The 13,097-nt window shown below is 55.9% G+C and overlaps 3 non-coding genes across 3 annotated transcripts; all 3 read right to left on the reverse strand.

Annotated features, from left to right (window-relative positions):
- Positions 1-2,562: 2,562 nt before the first annotated feature.
- Positions 2,563-2,634, reverse strand: TRNAG-UCC (transfer RNA glycine (anticodon UCC)). Its single transcript has one exon. It is a non-coding gene; the product is annotated as a tRNA-Gly (tRNA).
- Positions 2,635-6,038: 3,404 nt separating this feature from the next.
- TRNAM-CAU (transfer RNA methionine (anticodon CAU)) lies at positions 6,039-6,110 on the reverse strand. Its single transcript has one exon. It is a non-coding gene; the product is annotated as a tRNA-Met (tRNA).
- Positions 6,111-7,682: 1,572 nt separating this feature from the next.
- Positions 7,683-7,764, reverse strand: TRNAS-AGA (transfer RNA serine (anticodon AGA)). Its single transcript has one exon. It is a non-coding gene; the product is annotated as a tRNA-Ser (tRNA).
- Between the last annotated feature and the right edge of the window lie 5,333 nt (positions 7,765-13,097).

The raw sequence follows: 13,097 nt of genomic DNA on the forward strand, positions 1-13,097 counted from the left end.
TGGGCAGCCAGAGATCTCCCAGAGCTCCCCAGCTCCTGGGAGCTGCAGCTCAGGCCAGGCTGGCTCACGCAGGAGGCCAAGCCACTCCTGTGTCCTGCACTCCCAAGAAATTTCTGGCTAAGGGCAGGCCTTGGCAAGCCAGAGAGCTACCTTAATATAGCAGAAGCCCCCTCACCCTCTATTCTCCAGGATGAACAATCCCAGCTCCTTCAGCATGAACCCCGACATGCTCCGGCATGCTCTGATACCACCCTGTGCATGTCCCCTCTTCCTCTTCCTCCTCCTGTGTGCACAGGAGGACCTCTTCTGTGGCTCATACTTCCTGACTGGGGTCCTTCTGAAAAATGCCACCAGTGCTCGTGCAACCTGTGGTGGGATTGTGTGAAGATGCCTCTGTCCTGTCAGCAGTGTTGGAGAGAGCCTGCCATGCCCGCATCGGCCTCTTACTGGTGGGCCTTTACTCCCACCTGTCCCTCTTCCCACTGGTGCTGTCCCTGTTTGCTGGTGAGGAACTGCCAGCTCAGGGAAACTTTCTGGGTGTTGAAATCCTGCTGGTCAATGCCACATCATGGATTGCCACCTACAGAGTGTGCCACTGGGCCTGAAAGAGGGAAGGATGCATCGCAGGGGCTCTCCAGCTTTGGGAGCAGAGGGCAGAGGAGCTCCCTGATAACAAAGGAGAGGGAAAAGTTGCCCCATCTCCAAAACGGGGGGAGAAGGACTATCTGGGGAACCAAGGAATGGCGATGATAAACTGGAGCATGTTCCACAGAGGATCGCTAGGATAGTCAGGGCAGGGGGCTCTGGCCTTGTGAGGATAGGCTGAGGACCCAAGGCTTGCTCAGCTGGGAGAAGAAAATGCTTAGCAGGGATCTAATAGGAGCCTCCTGGTGCCTACCAGGAGGCTACTGCGATGGCTGGAGGATGAGCGCCATCGTCAGAAGTTGAGCAGGCGGTTTGTGACTGGCTACACAAACACAGATGATCACCCGGAGGGTGCCTAAGCGTGGGAACAGGGGTCCAGAGAGGCTGTGAAACGTCTGTCCTGAAGGTATTTTATGACCCAAAAGGACAAAGCACTGATCAGCTGGTGGGAGCCTGCCTGAAGCAGGAGGATGCACTCTCCCTGAAATTCCTTCCAACCAGAAGGGTTGTTGAAGGGTAAAGCAGAAGCAGGGAGAGAGTATTTTGTGGGTGAATGTTTGAAGAATGCCCAAAGCTCCACATTGCAGGGGAGAGGAGAGGCATGCAGAATGTCACGTTTGTAGGGGAGAGTGGAAAAGTGGAGTTCCCCAGGGGCTCTCCTCCTTCCATGATTCTGTTCTAGGCCTACCCACCTGCTACTGGTGGGCAGCATAGGTACGCCCATTTCTCCTTCTACAGGAGCTGGGACTGCAGCAAGACCTGGTCAGCAGGCTGAGCAGAGCCCCCAGAGGGGCAAGAATCCTCCACTGAAGAGAGAGGCCAAGAGAGAGAAACCATGAAGGGGGGCAGCCAGAGAGAAGAGCCTGTCAGGAGTGGGACTCGAAGCCATGCCTCCCAGGGAGGCTGCAACCTGAACGCAACACGCCTTAGACCACTCAGCCATCCTGACCCGCTGCTGCTGCTGCTGCTGCTGGTCCGCACCCTGCAGCTGCCAGAGCCAGCCCACCTCAGCCAGCCTCCTCCTGGCACTGCTGCAGGGGGAGATGTATCCTGGGAGCACCCTTGCCTTGCTCCCACCAAGGGCTGCGGACTGGTGATCGCAGCTCCTACACGCGCTTCGTACCGCATGGAACCGGACTACCCAGCACAGGGGCAGCACACTTCCGACACATCTCCCAAAGCCCAAGGCACTCCTTCAGGGGAGCAACCAAAGGAACCGTCAGTGAATTACGGCTCTACGCACGCCAGTGTCCTGTCAAGGGCTTCGGGCACACGTCTGCCTTTCCCGTGACTTCCTCCATTCCCTCCAGAGCCCCAGGGGATGGCAAGCCAAGCACCTGGCCTGCAGCGCTGCCTCATGGATGGTTCCTGGGGCAGCAAGGGTGCTTCCTTCTTCCCTGCTCAGGGCTGGGCATGCTGGGCAAGGAGGGCTGTGCCACACCGACACCTGGGGGAATGCTGTGTCGGTCTCAAGGGGTCAGCGTGTGGGAAAGGGTCTGGAGAGTCAAGGCAAAAGGACAGGAGATGCGCCAAGTGCCGAGCAATGAGCGGGCTCCCCTTCCTGCGGGGAAGAGGCTGACTTACTGCCCGTGATGTAGAGGAAGGAGGGAGGGCACAGCTCTCTGGGAATTGTTGCTTCATGGAAGGAGGTAGACTGTAAGGCATCTCAGGAGGTCACTAGTCCAAATGCCTGCCTAAAGCAGGGCTAGCCCGAAAGCTAGAGCAGGTAGCACAGTGCCTGAGCCCCACTGAAACTTGAGTGTGACACCCAGGCATGGAGAATCCCAAGGTTCTCTGGGCACCTGCTGCAGTGCTTCAACACTGCCTGAAATCTCAGAATGGTATAAAGCAGCCCCTGCAGCCTGCTGTTGCTAAATGGGGAAGGCACGATGCAGCCAGGCAGAAGAAAAGCTGGTCTGCGTTGGCCAGGAATCGAACCCGGGTCAACTGCTTGGAAGGCAGCTATGCTCACCACTATACCACCAACGCTCCTGGATGCACTGCTGCCTACTGCTCCTCCAGCCCAGAGCCTGGCCTCCCTCCTGCTCCTCCACGTCCCACTCTTGCCTGCCTCCTGCTCTGCCAGGTCACCAACTGCCCTCTTGCCTGCTCCCCCGCTTCACAGACTCTCCCGCCTCCTCCTTCCAGCCCCCTGCACACATACACACGACCTCAACCTGCTGGCACGTGGGTGTCCTTCTCTGCCTCTGAGCTGTTGGCTACGGAAACTCCAGCTCCTGGATGCTGGTAATGGTCACGCTCCCCATCTGCGTTCATATGTGGGCCAGCTGCGCACGTACTATGCAGGTGCAGGTGCGTTTGCGTGTACGTACCTGTGGTGGTTTAAGCACAGACAAACGCCCACCCAGCTGCTCACTGCTTTCCCCACCCGCAGGGCGATGCAGAGCACTGAAAACACAATGAGAAATCTCATGGCTCAAGATAAACACACGGACACAGCTTAGCCAAAACTCTTGTGGGAAAATCAGGCTTGACTTGGGCAAAATCAATTCTTGGCCACTTAAAACGGATGCAAGTAGTGAGAAACAAAAACACAAACACAAAACATCGCCTTTCCTCTCCCCTGTGCCGGGACAACTTCAGTGCTTCACACCAAACTCCTTTACCTGTCCAAGCAGGATGTGTCTCTGCTCTTACCCACTCTGTTTTTTCCTCCCACCTCTCTCTGCCTGTCGTTTTCTGCCCTTTCTGGAATATGTTTTCACAGAGGGGCCACCAATGTTGACGGCGGCTCAGCTGTCTTGTGCGGTGGGTCCACTGTGGAGCTGGAACTGGCTGTGTCTGACACAGGGCAGCCCCTTATCTCTTCCCACAGAGGCCATTCTGCAGCACCCCCTGACCCCTCCACTACCAAAACCTTGCCATGGCTAGCCAATACAGTGCCCATGGGGAATACCAGAGGGCATAACGCTGAGGTAGCGTGGTCGGAGGCTGCCGCAGTTGGAGTCACGACCACGCTGTCCTGGGCTAACATGTGGTTGCATGATGTACCCTTTGGTTGAATTAAAAAGGCACAGCAACCAGCCTGGGTTTCTTCCTAGGCAATGGATATGTCCATAGCTTGTAGACGTGTGCAGTAGTAGCTCAGCAATCAGTAAGCAATTTGTGTTGCAGGACTCTGCGCATTACCTGTTCCTGGGTTAAAATCTGCCTTGTGCTGCCACTGGTTTTGGTGATGGATGATTGCTTTGGTGAATGCCCATGCCGGCAGTGATGAATGATGAAGTACACGTGACCAGGACGTACCTTCCCCTACATACACGGGGGGCACCATTTTCTTTCAGCTGCCATTTTCTTATTAAATAGCACCATAACCACCATGTTTTCCTACTGCTCTGTGATTGGCTGACAGCCATTTCTGGACCCCGTCGTACCCACCTGCTCTCAGGCAGACCTGTGATTGGCTGCCAGGACCAGCCAACCCTACCTGTGTACCCAGAAGCACGTCAGGCAAGGAAGCCCCCACTCGCTAAACAAAGGGAAGAGGCAACTTCTGACAGCGTCATTCCCCGTGGGTTCTCCTATTGCTTTGTGATTGCCGGACGGCCGTTTTTGACACTGTCATGCCCGCATGTTCTCAGATCTCCCTCTCAGGGACTGTCCGCTTCCTTTGGACCAAGAAGTGTTTGGATATGAAAAGATATACCGTGCAGTGGTATCCACTCTGGAATGAAGACGAGCACTTAGCACAAGCGATATTCCTGTGGATGGCCCATTGCCTGCAGAGCCAGAGGCAGACTCACAGTCAACATGCAAGCGATCTTCTGGCTTCTGGCCAGTCAGGTACTCAGGTAACAGGGAGCTCACCTGCAGATACCCGTGCTATCTTCCTGCTGCCAGGAAGCACGTGAAGCACTCAGCCAAGAAAGACCCATAGAAGAGGCCACTCTCCATTATCTTTGAAAGGTCGCAACAACTGGGAGAGGCTCCTGAGTCCAGGAAGAAAGTCATTGTCACTCCTGTCTTCCCAAAAGGCACAAAGGAGAATGGGGGCAACGGCAGGCTGGTCCTCCTCACCTCGATCCCTGGGAAGGGGAAGGAGCAACTCATCCTGGAAACCCTTTCCAGACAGGTGAAGAACAAGAATGCGATTGGTCTTGTTTTCATTGCATTCTTCTCCTAGCTCATTTCTGTCAGACTGTGCTTTTCTGGTTTTGGGGGGGTTATGGGGTGTTTTTGTGTGTGTGAGAGAGAGAGAGAGAGAGAGAGGGGTATTTGCTAGGAAATCTCAAGCTGCACTAGCCAGTGGGGAGAGTGGATTGGCATCAGGGGCTGCCCAGGGTTGGAGCGGGACACTGGACAAACCAGGCCTGGGCTCCAGGCACGGATTCTGCACAGACCTGTGGTACAGTCTAGGGTTCAGAGCACCTGCTGATGTGCACGTGGGAGTGAGGGGGTGGGTGTCCAGCACTGAATTCCAGTCCTGAGAAGCCAGAAGAGAGGGAAAGTCTCAGGCTATGTGTGTGTTTTGTCTTGTAGTGAGCAAGAGAAGACAAAGAAAACACCGCCATGCCTCCCAATTTTTCCAGGCTCAGCTGCACTCCTTCACTGCAGACTACTCCAGCATGGGTTCTCCACATGCTGCGCTTCTGAACAGGAAAATCTCTTTCAGTGTGGGCTCTTCCACAGGCTTCAGGCCCATCAGGAAAGGTCTTCACTGGCGTGCCTTCTCCGCAGGTTGCAATTCCTTCAGGAATATCCACCTGCTCCAGCCAGCATGGGTGCCCCGGGTGCCACAAGCTTTGCAGATGGCTTAGTGTTGTGGAGGCCCCTGGAACCAGCTGTGTGTGTGGTGCAGGGCAGCCCCTTAGCTCTTCCCCACAGAGGCCACCCTGCAGCAGCCCCTCTCCCCACCACTGCCAACACCTAGCCACGTATGGCCAATACAGTGCCCACTGGGAATACCTACTCAGCCCTGCTCCTGGCTGGAGCTGCGAGTGAGCACGGCAGCAAACTGACTAGGATGGAGAAACCCCCCAGATGGTCAAGCTGATTGCAGTGGTGTCTGCCAAAGTAGCAGCAGCCTTGTCCTCCTCCTCCCCACCTGCAGATTCCTGGAGGTCCCTGCTTGCGGCTGGGAAGTTGGGATTGAGCTGCCGGATGGGAAGGGAGAAATGCCTGTGTCCACAGGCCACCCACTTCCTTGTGGGGGGAGCTCTGCCTGCTGCTCCACAGCCACCCGTCTGCCTTGCCGAGGGGCACTATGGGAGTGCTGGCACCTAAGAAGGCAAAGGAGAAAGAAGGTGGCAGTGGCAGAGAGAAGGGGCTGACGGAACAGGAGGGCCATGGGTGCCCAGAGAGCTAGAGCAGTGCAGGTTAAAAGTTGCTGGGAGGGGCAGCAGCTGTCAGGAGGAGGGAATAAAAGGGCCAATTAGCAGAGGATGGTTTCGATCCATCGACCTCTGGGTTATGGGCCCAGCACGCTTCCGCTGCGCCACTCTGCTCCCCCCAGCACCTCTGACGGCACCTCCCACGGCCCTGCTTGATGCTCCCTGGCACTGCCAGCCCTCATGCCTCCTTCCCTTCCTCTGTCCTGTGCCCTCACGCGGGCCAGAAAATGGGCTCTCTGCAAAGTTCACCTCCTTTGGGCCTGGGGTGGGTAGCTCAAGGGCCTTGCCTTGCCCTTCTCCCCACATCTCCTGCCCATAACCCTGCATGGGGACTTTCTTCTTGGCCACCCAAGCTGGCTCTGCAGGCACTGGAGGAAACCCCGGAGCGAGGGGGCAGCCTTGTTGCTTTGCAGGGCAGAGGGCAGCTGCTCTCCAGCGAGCTCAGGAGGGCTGCCACCCTGCCCAGAAGTCCAGCTCCCAGGGGGCTGTGGGACTGTGCCCGGTGTCAACGTCCGTTCTTTGCCGGCCGAGGACGGAGACAAGGACGCTTAGCATCACCAAGCGTAGAATTACCACAAGGGAACTAATACTCCTAATTTGGCTGTGCACATAGTGGAGCCCCAGCCTAACGCATGGAGGACCCCGAGACAGAGGAAAGCAGGGTTGGTATATGTTTACAATACAGTTGTGTCAACCAATCAAATTACTCATGTTAAGGGGTGGGCTAATCAGTTACTATTGCTCCCAAGATCAGTATGTGCTTCTCCCGGGCAGGTGGTGTGGACAGATGCTCTGTGGGGTGTTAATCTTCATTCTTCTAAACCAATGTCCCGTGCAGGTGGAGGGGCTTTATACTAGATTCAGGTTGATTGCTGTTCTGGCCGTGGCTGTATACCCGGGGTTTTTTTGAAAGACAAATCTCCCATTGGTTTATCATCTGCATGGGGTGTTGTCAGCCAGTGAGAACCAGTCTAGGTTGGGTCGTCAGGTGACGTTGACGCTCAGGTAAAAGCCCTTAGTCCTAGGCAGTGTTCGTTCTTCTAAGCAAGTTGTCGAGCAGTTGGTGCCTTGCCTTTCACACCAGCGGTGAGGGCCTTGCCCTGCCGGTGCTGTGCTGTGCTGTGCTCTCCCATTCTGTAGCTCATAGTTGGCACTGGCCCCTTCCCTTCCCCCCACCCCCACCCCTTGCCTGCTGCTCCACACCAGTCTGCCTTTGTAAGACCTAAAGTGAGGGGCACTTTGTGAGTGCTGGCAAGATCTCAGATCCAGGAGGTGCCTCCCCTTCATCTTTAGCAATGAGGGCCATGCTGTGCAGGCTGTCTTTGGAGGTGAGCTGCTGTAGGTTCAGGCCTAGGGAGGACAGACAGCTGGTAGGGTTGTTCTGCATGAGGTCTGAGGTGAGATCAGGCTCTTAAGTTCTGTTCAAGAGCCAACAACGGTGGACCTCTTGTCATGGCTGGTACTCGGCACTGGTCCATTCTCTTCCCCAACCTGCCTACCTTGTCAATGGGAGCAGGATTTCCCTTTCATCCAGGAATTTCTGAGGTGGTGGGGGGAAGGCGCAGACAAGTGCTGTAGGCAAAGGGCTTTCACTGAGTCCCTGGGCGCCAGGCACAGTGTGGAGCTGAGTCCCACTGCTGGCTGCAGCGTGGTCAATTGCAGGGAGCCCAAAAGGGAACTGCGCCCCGTAGTTGGCAGGATTTGAACCTGCGCGGGGAAACCCCAATGGATTTCTAGTCCATCGCCTTTACCACTCGGCCACAACTACCTGCTCCAGCCCTCTCTGCCCTGCTGATCACGTGCCCTGTGCAATGACACCCGGCTCCCTGGGAGTTTCAGGGCTAGGCTCCACTCGAAGATTTGCAGTTGGGACCTGCACTGAGCATGACGGGCACCTGCTGCCAGCCTTGCAGAGGCCTTGAGAGGCGTAACCCCAGGGGCTACAGCTGAAGCTCCCAGCGCCTTGTCCTCAGCCGGGCATCTGGGATATCCTGCCACCGGAGGGGGGGATGGTTTCACCCCCCAGCTGGTGTCTCTGCTGCTTCCAGGGAAGAAGAGAAGGCAGCTGGGTGGAGACAACCAGGGTGAGGCGAGATATTAGACCCCACTTTGCCTCTCAGATTTATCTGAGGGGGCCTCCAAGCCTGCTGTGAGCACTACGGCGGGGACACTGCTGCAGGGCAGATGGTGATCTCCTGGCAGCACTTCCAGCCTCTTGGGGACGTAGGGCAGCGTCTGCCCTTGAACACAGACCATGACCGCCGTGCAGGTTGTTGGTGTGTAGGGGCAATGGTTTGCGAGAGTGGCAGAGATCCATGGAAAAGGCAAGGTAGAGACTGGCTGAGCAAAAGTGTGGAGGGGCAAAGGGAGAATAAATGGGGGGTGTGGGTGACTTAGAGGGAGACTGGGGAGAGCTTGATTTGGTGGAATAGGTATGTGCAGAGCTTTTTTCCACCACTGCAAGCCTTGTCCAGTTCCTGAGCAAGGACCAAAATATCAAACGATCCACAAAAGCGGTAATTTACACCACTAGACGCAAGTGGCTCCCCTTCTGTCTTGGCTCTGGAGCAGGAAAATGGCGTTAAGGAGGCAGTGTGGAGGTGGTGCACCTGGCAGTGTCTGACTGCATGCAGAGCAAGGGAGGGAGGTGGTTGCAGTTGAGAGGCTGAGCATGAGGAGTGGCTTGAGGAAGTGTGGGGGGGGAGGGGGGCTGGAGGGAGGAGGCCGGCCAGTCTGTGAAGTGGAACAGCAGGAGGCTGGCCAGGCTCTGATCTGGAGGAGCAGGAGGCAGCACTGCCCACAGGTGCATTGCTGGAATATTAGTGAGCACAGCTGCTTTCCAAGCCGTTGACCCAGCTTTGATTCCTGGCCAAGAGACAGATGTCTCTTCAGGCTGGCTCCAGGGTGGGTGCCTTACATCTTCTGCAGGCAGGCTCTTCTGCTCAGAAAATGCCCAGCTTTCCCCTGGGGTTTCAAGCCAGTCCCCTTGCCTCCTTGCAGCCTTGAGACCGCCTGAGGCCAGTGCTTTCTGCCTGTTGGGAGGGCTCCAGGCTGGGCTCCTCACTGCAGTGCTGGTACAGGAGCCAGGAGGGAGGCTTTTTTTGGCCTGGCACAGAACTGCACCTGCTGCTGCTGCTGGTGGTTGCACCTGTCAAGACAAGCATGCTGCCATGGCAGGGTACAGATGAAGATCAATAATGCCTAGGTGGTGGTCAAGGGACAGGCTGTGCTTCATGAGGCCAGCAAGGCAATTGGGCTGTGTGGTGGCAGGAGGCCTGCTCCTTACATAATGGCTCAGAGGCCTGTCTGTCAGATCTGAAGTCACCCTGGAGAGGCTGACCTAACCTGTCCAGGCTCTGGCATTGCAGAGGCATCCTGAAGTTTACTGGAACTGGATGTAACGATGTTCCTGGTAAGTAAGAACTGAGACACTCTCATTTCTCTTGCAGCTTACAGCCTGTGGGCCAAGGGCACCACAAGGAGCCTCTCACAGCTAGACTCTCTACCTAAAGCTTCTCAAGTCTCTGATTCCAGGGCTGCTTAAAGCAAAAAGCATGGTTTTGCTGTGCTGACAGTCAAAACGCAGTCTGGACAGTGGGCTTGTATGCGGGGTGCGTGTTAGCACAATATATACAGACTCCCGCCCTGCCAATAGCAGTTCGACAAGTAGGTGGAGTTACGAAGAGGGGGTTCGTGATTGTGCATGCTCAGTTCCCTAGTGAAATGCCCAGCCTAACCCCATCTTGCAGTCACACTGCCTACGTCCAGCCATGAAAAGAAGGGCTTTTCTGCTTTCCACTCCATACCTATCCCCTGGAGTTTCTTTCCACAACACCAATGAAAGAGAGAAGTGCCATGACTGTTTTTCGTATGATTTTGTGAACAACAATTGAGAGGACTGAAAAGTTAATTCAAAAGGTCTCTATTAACTTTCACAATGAACAATTTGGCAACTGGCCCCACAGGGCCGTGATCACCAGGTTACAGACTCGTGCTCAATGACTCTGAGGCTTTTTGGCGCTCTGCTCTAAGTTCAGGGAGCTCCACCCACAACTGCTGGTAGAGATTGGGACAGAAGCCAGTGCTCCTCCTTGCAGAGCGCGTAGCCAACGGAGGGAGGAGGAGAACAAACCGCCACAAGACTCCAGCTGTGCTGCACAAAGTCTTTAATGAGAAGGAGGAGATGCAGTGGCATGGAACAGAGACCGAGAAACACGTCTGCAGGGTTCAGGGAGGCACAGAGAATGGCCCATTTCCCAAGAACAAGCTCCAGGCAAAGCGCTTGCCTTTCCCCATTCCGATTGAGCCGGTGGCAATGCCAGCCCACCAAGAGCAGGCCCTAACTCCGGCACACTCCCTGCGTCAGCAGGAGGTTCAGCAAAGCAGAAGAGAACGAGCCCTTTCCTGAGGAGCTCAGAGCAAAGCAGAGCCACAGGAGACACGGCGAGGCCTGCAGTGCAGCGAGGAGCAGCAGGCACAGGTGCCTTCTGCCCGGTGGGATGAGGACACTCAGCCCACCTGCAAGCCGTGGCTACGCTCCTGCTGCTGCAGGATCCCTGTCTTCCTTGGTGCTCCAAAGGGGATGATCTGCTGGCTTCAGCAGTTCAGACCGCAGCGGGTGGGAGGCAGACACAGCCCTGACCCCCCCAGACCAAGGGAGCCCCCAGAAGAGATGGGAACCCCCCCGGCGCGGAGGGAGCTCCCAACAGCAGCTGACAGCGAGGATCCCACGGCTGTGCTCTGAGGGAAAGAGGTGAGGATGGGGCCCGGCAGGGTCACCACCACCGGGGAGGCTTCGATGAACACCGTCGAGTCAGCGCAGCGGGCGACACAAGGCTCACTGCAGCTGCTTGCAAGTGGGGTTGGGCCGGAGGCGCCGCAGGGCGTTGGGAGACAGGGTCTCAAGCAAGACATCTCTCGGCGAGGCAGGCAAAGCTGAAACACAGAGCAGGCAGGGAGCATGAACCTCAATAGCAGTCTGTCTGTCTTTTCCTCAGCTCTCTCCGTGGAGACTCTGTGGTTTCAAAACTCCCGGTACGCCTACGTTTGCCACGGCCCCCATTGTGCCCTCCGAGTTGCACGGCACAGAAAGGCTCACCCACTTTTGGAATAGGCCCCAGCGCAGTGGCTTTAAAGCGCCTGTGGAAAGACTGATCATACCCCATCTCCATTGTGGCTTTGAAGATGGCACTGGATGCACTTGGCCATTTGGTTAGAGACGGCCTCCTGCAGGTGCACGTTCTGGTGGGCAGACCCCCCTGCAGCTGAGCCCAATGGATCCCCTTCTGCTTGAAAGAGCCCTCCTCCTCCCAGCTCTCCCCAGCCACCTCCCCCAAAAGGCAAAGAGATTGCAGCCCTTCAACAGTTGTATGGCAGGGCAAAGCTGAGGCAGCCCAAGTATCAGCCTCAGTAGCCACCAAGACAGCAGTTCAGCTCACAGAGAGAGATGGAGGGGACTCAGGCTTACCTTGCTCCTCGAGGAAAGGGAGGCAAGAGAGGAGGATGCAGAGCCTGGAGCAGCGCAGGCTTTTATGCTGTGTCCCAGAGCCCTGGCGGGGGGGCCACAAACATTCCTTGCTCATGAAGCATCTCAACACCTAGTAGACACACACGAGACTGTGAGTAAATTTAAGCAGAACATCAAGACTGCACAATCCCATATGGGAGAAGAGCCTCGTCTCACCAGGGATGTGGCAAACCTCAACGTCAAAGGAAGTCCTTTGTGGGCTGGAAGGAAGACCCCTGTGGGCCGGAGTGACTGCCAGGAGGACCTAGCTTACGCTCATCAGGCTCTACCACAGCATGGTTTTGTGATCAAAGAGATGCCCGCTTCCTTCTCTGAAAGAGACCCACGCCCAAATTCACCTGTTTTGCTTAGCAAGGTCATCCCAGAAGCCTCAATGGCCTGCTTTTGAGGAGAGGCTCAGGGCAGGGAGTCAAAAGCTCACAACCCTTTTTCCTGGGTGAGGGATGGGCTGGCCCATTCCATGCATTTCAAACTACAAAGGGACATCGGATCAGTCTCCCAGAGCACCTGGGAGTCATCATGATGTGGAGGAGTTGGGAAAAACCCTGAACTCCAGGCAAACATGAGTCACCCTGCGGTGGACTTCAGTGGACACGTTGCCCCGTACTGAGGCGTACCAGGGATACCAGAGCTTATAGTCCCAAAGTGCCGCTTTCGTCATGGGATTTTCCACACATTTTAGCATCCTTCCTGAATCCACTGGTGCTTCTATGCAACCTCCTGCATTTGCTGTCTTCCAAGGCAGTGCCTTTTGGTGGTTGCTCAAGGGCTCATGTGACTCCCAGGTGCTCTGGGAGACTGATCCGATGTCCCTTTGTAGTTTGAAATGCATGGAATGGGTCCCCCATCCCTGACCCAGGAGAAAGAGCCACGATCTTTTGGCTCACTGCCCTCAGCCTCTGCTCAAAAGCAGGCCATCTAGGCCTTTGGCATCTGGGATGACCTTGCTGAGCAAAACGGGTTAATTTAGCTGTGGAAGGACACAGTCACTTAAAATCTCTGCACAGCTAGCCTGAGACCTCGGAGCAAATAGGTTTTAGCAGAGCTGGACACAAATTAATTATATTGATGTTAGGCGATACGCAGTGAGAGGAAAACATTTTGAGTGAAAGAGGCAAGGGCTTAATCACCAGAGAGGCCTTGGCAAGCTGCAATTACTAAGTGTGGAGAGGCTTCATGAGCAAGGAATGTTTGTGGGTCCCCCAGGGCTCTGGGACACAGCATAAAAGCCTGCGCTGCTCCAGGCTCTGCATCCTCCTGTCTTGCCTCCCTTTCCTCGAGGAGCAAGGTAAGCCTGAGTCCCCTCCATCTCTCTCTGTGAGCTGAACTGCTGTCTTGGTGGCTACTGAGGCTGATACTTGGGCTGCCTCAGCTTTGCCCTGCCATACAACTGTTGAAGGGCTGCAATCTCTTTGCCTTTTGGGGGAGGTGGCTGGGGAGACCTGGGCTCATTCAAGCTGAAGGGGATCCATGGGGCTCAGCTGCAGGGGGGTCTGCCCACCAGAACGTGCACCTGCAGGAGGCCGTCTCTAACCAAATGGCCAAGTGCATCCAGTGCCATCTTCAAAGCCACA

This window comes from Accipiter gentilis, chromosome 10 (genome assembly GCF_929443795.1).
Source record: "Accipiter gentilis chromosome 10, bAccGen1.1, whole genome shotgun sequence".
NCBI lineage: Eukaryota > Metazoa > Chordata > Aves > Accipitriformes > Accipitridae > Astur > Astur gentilis.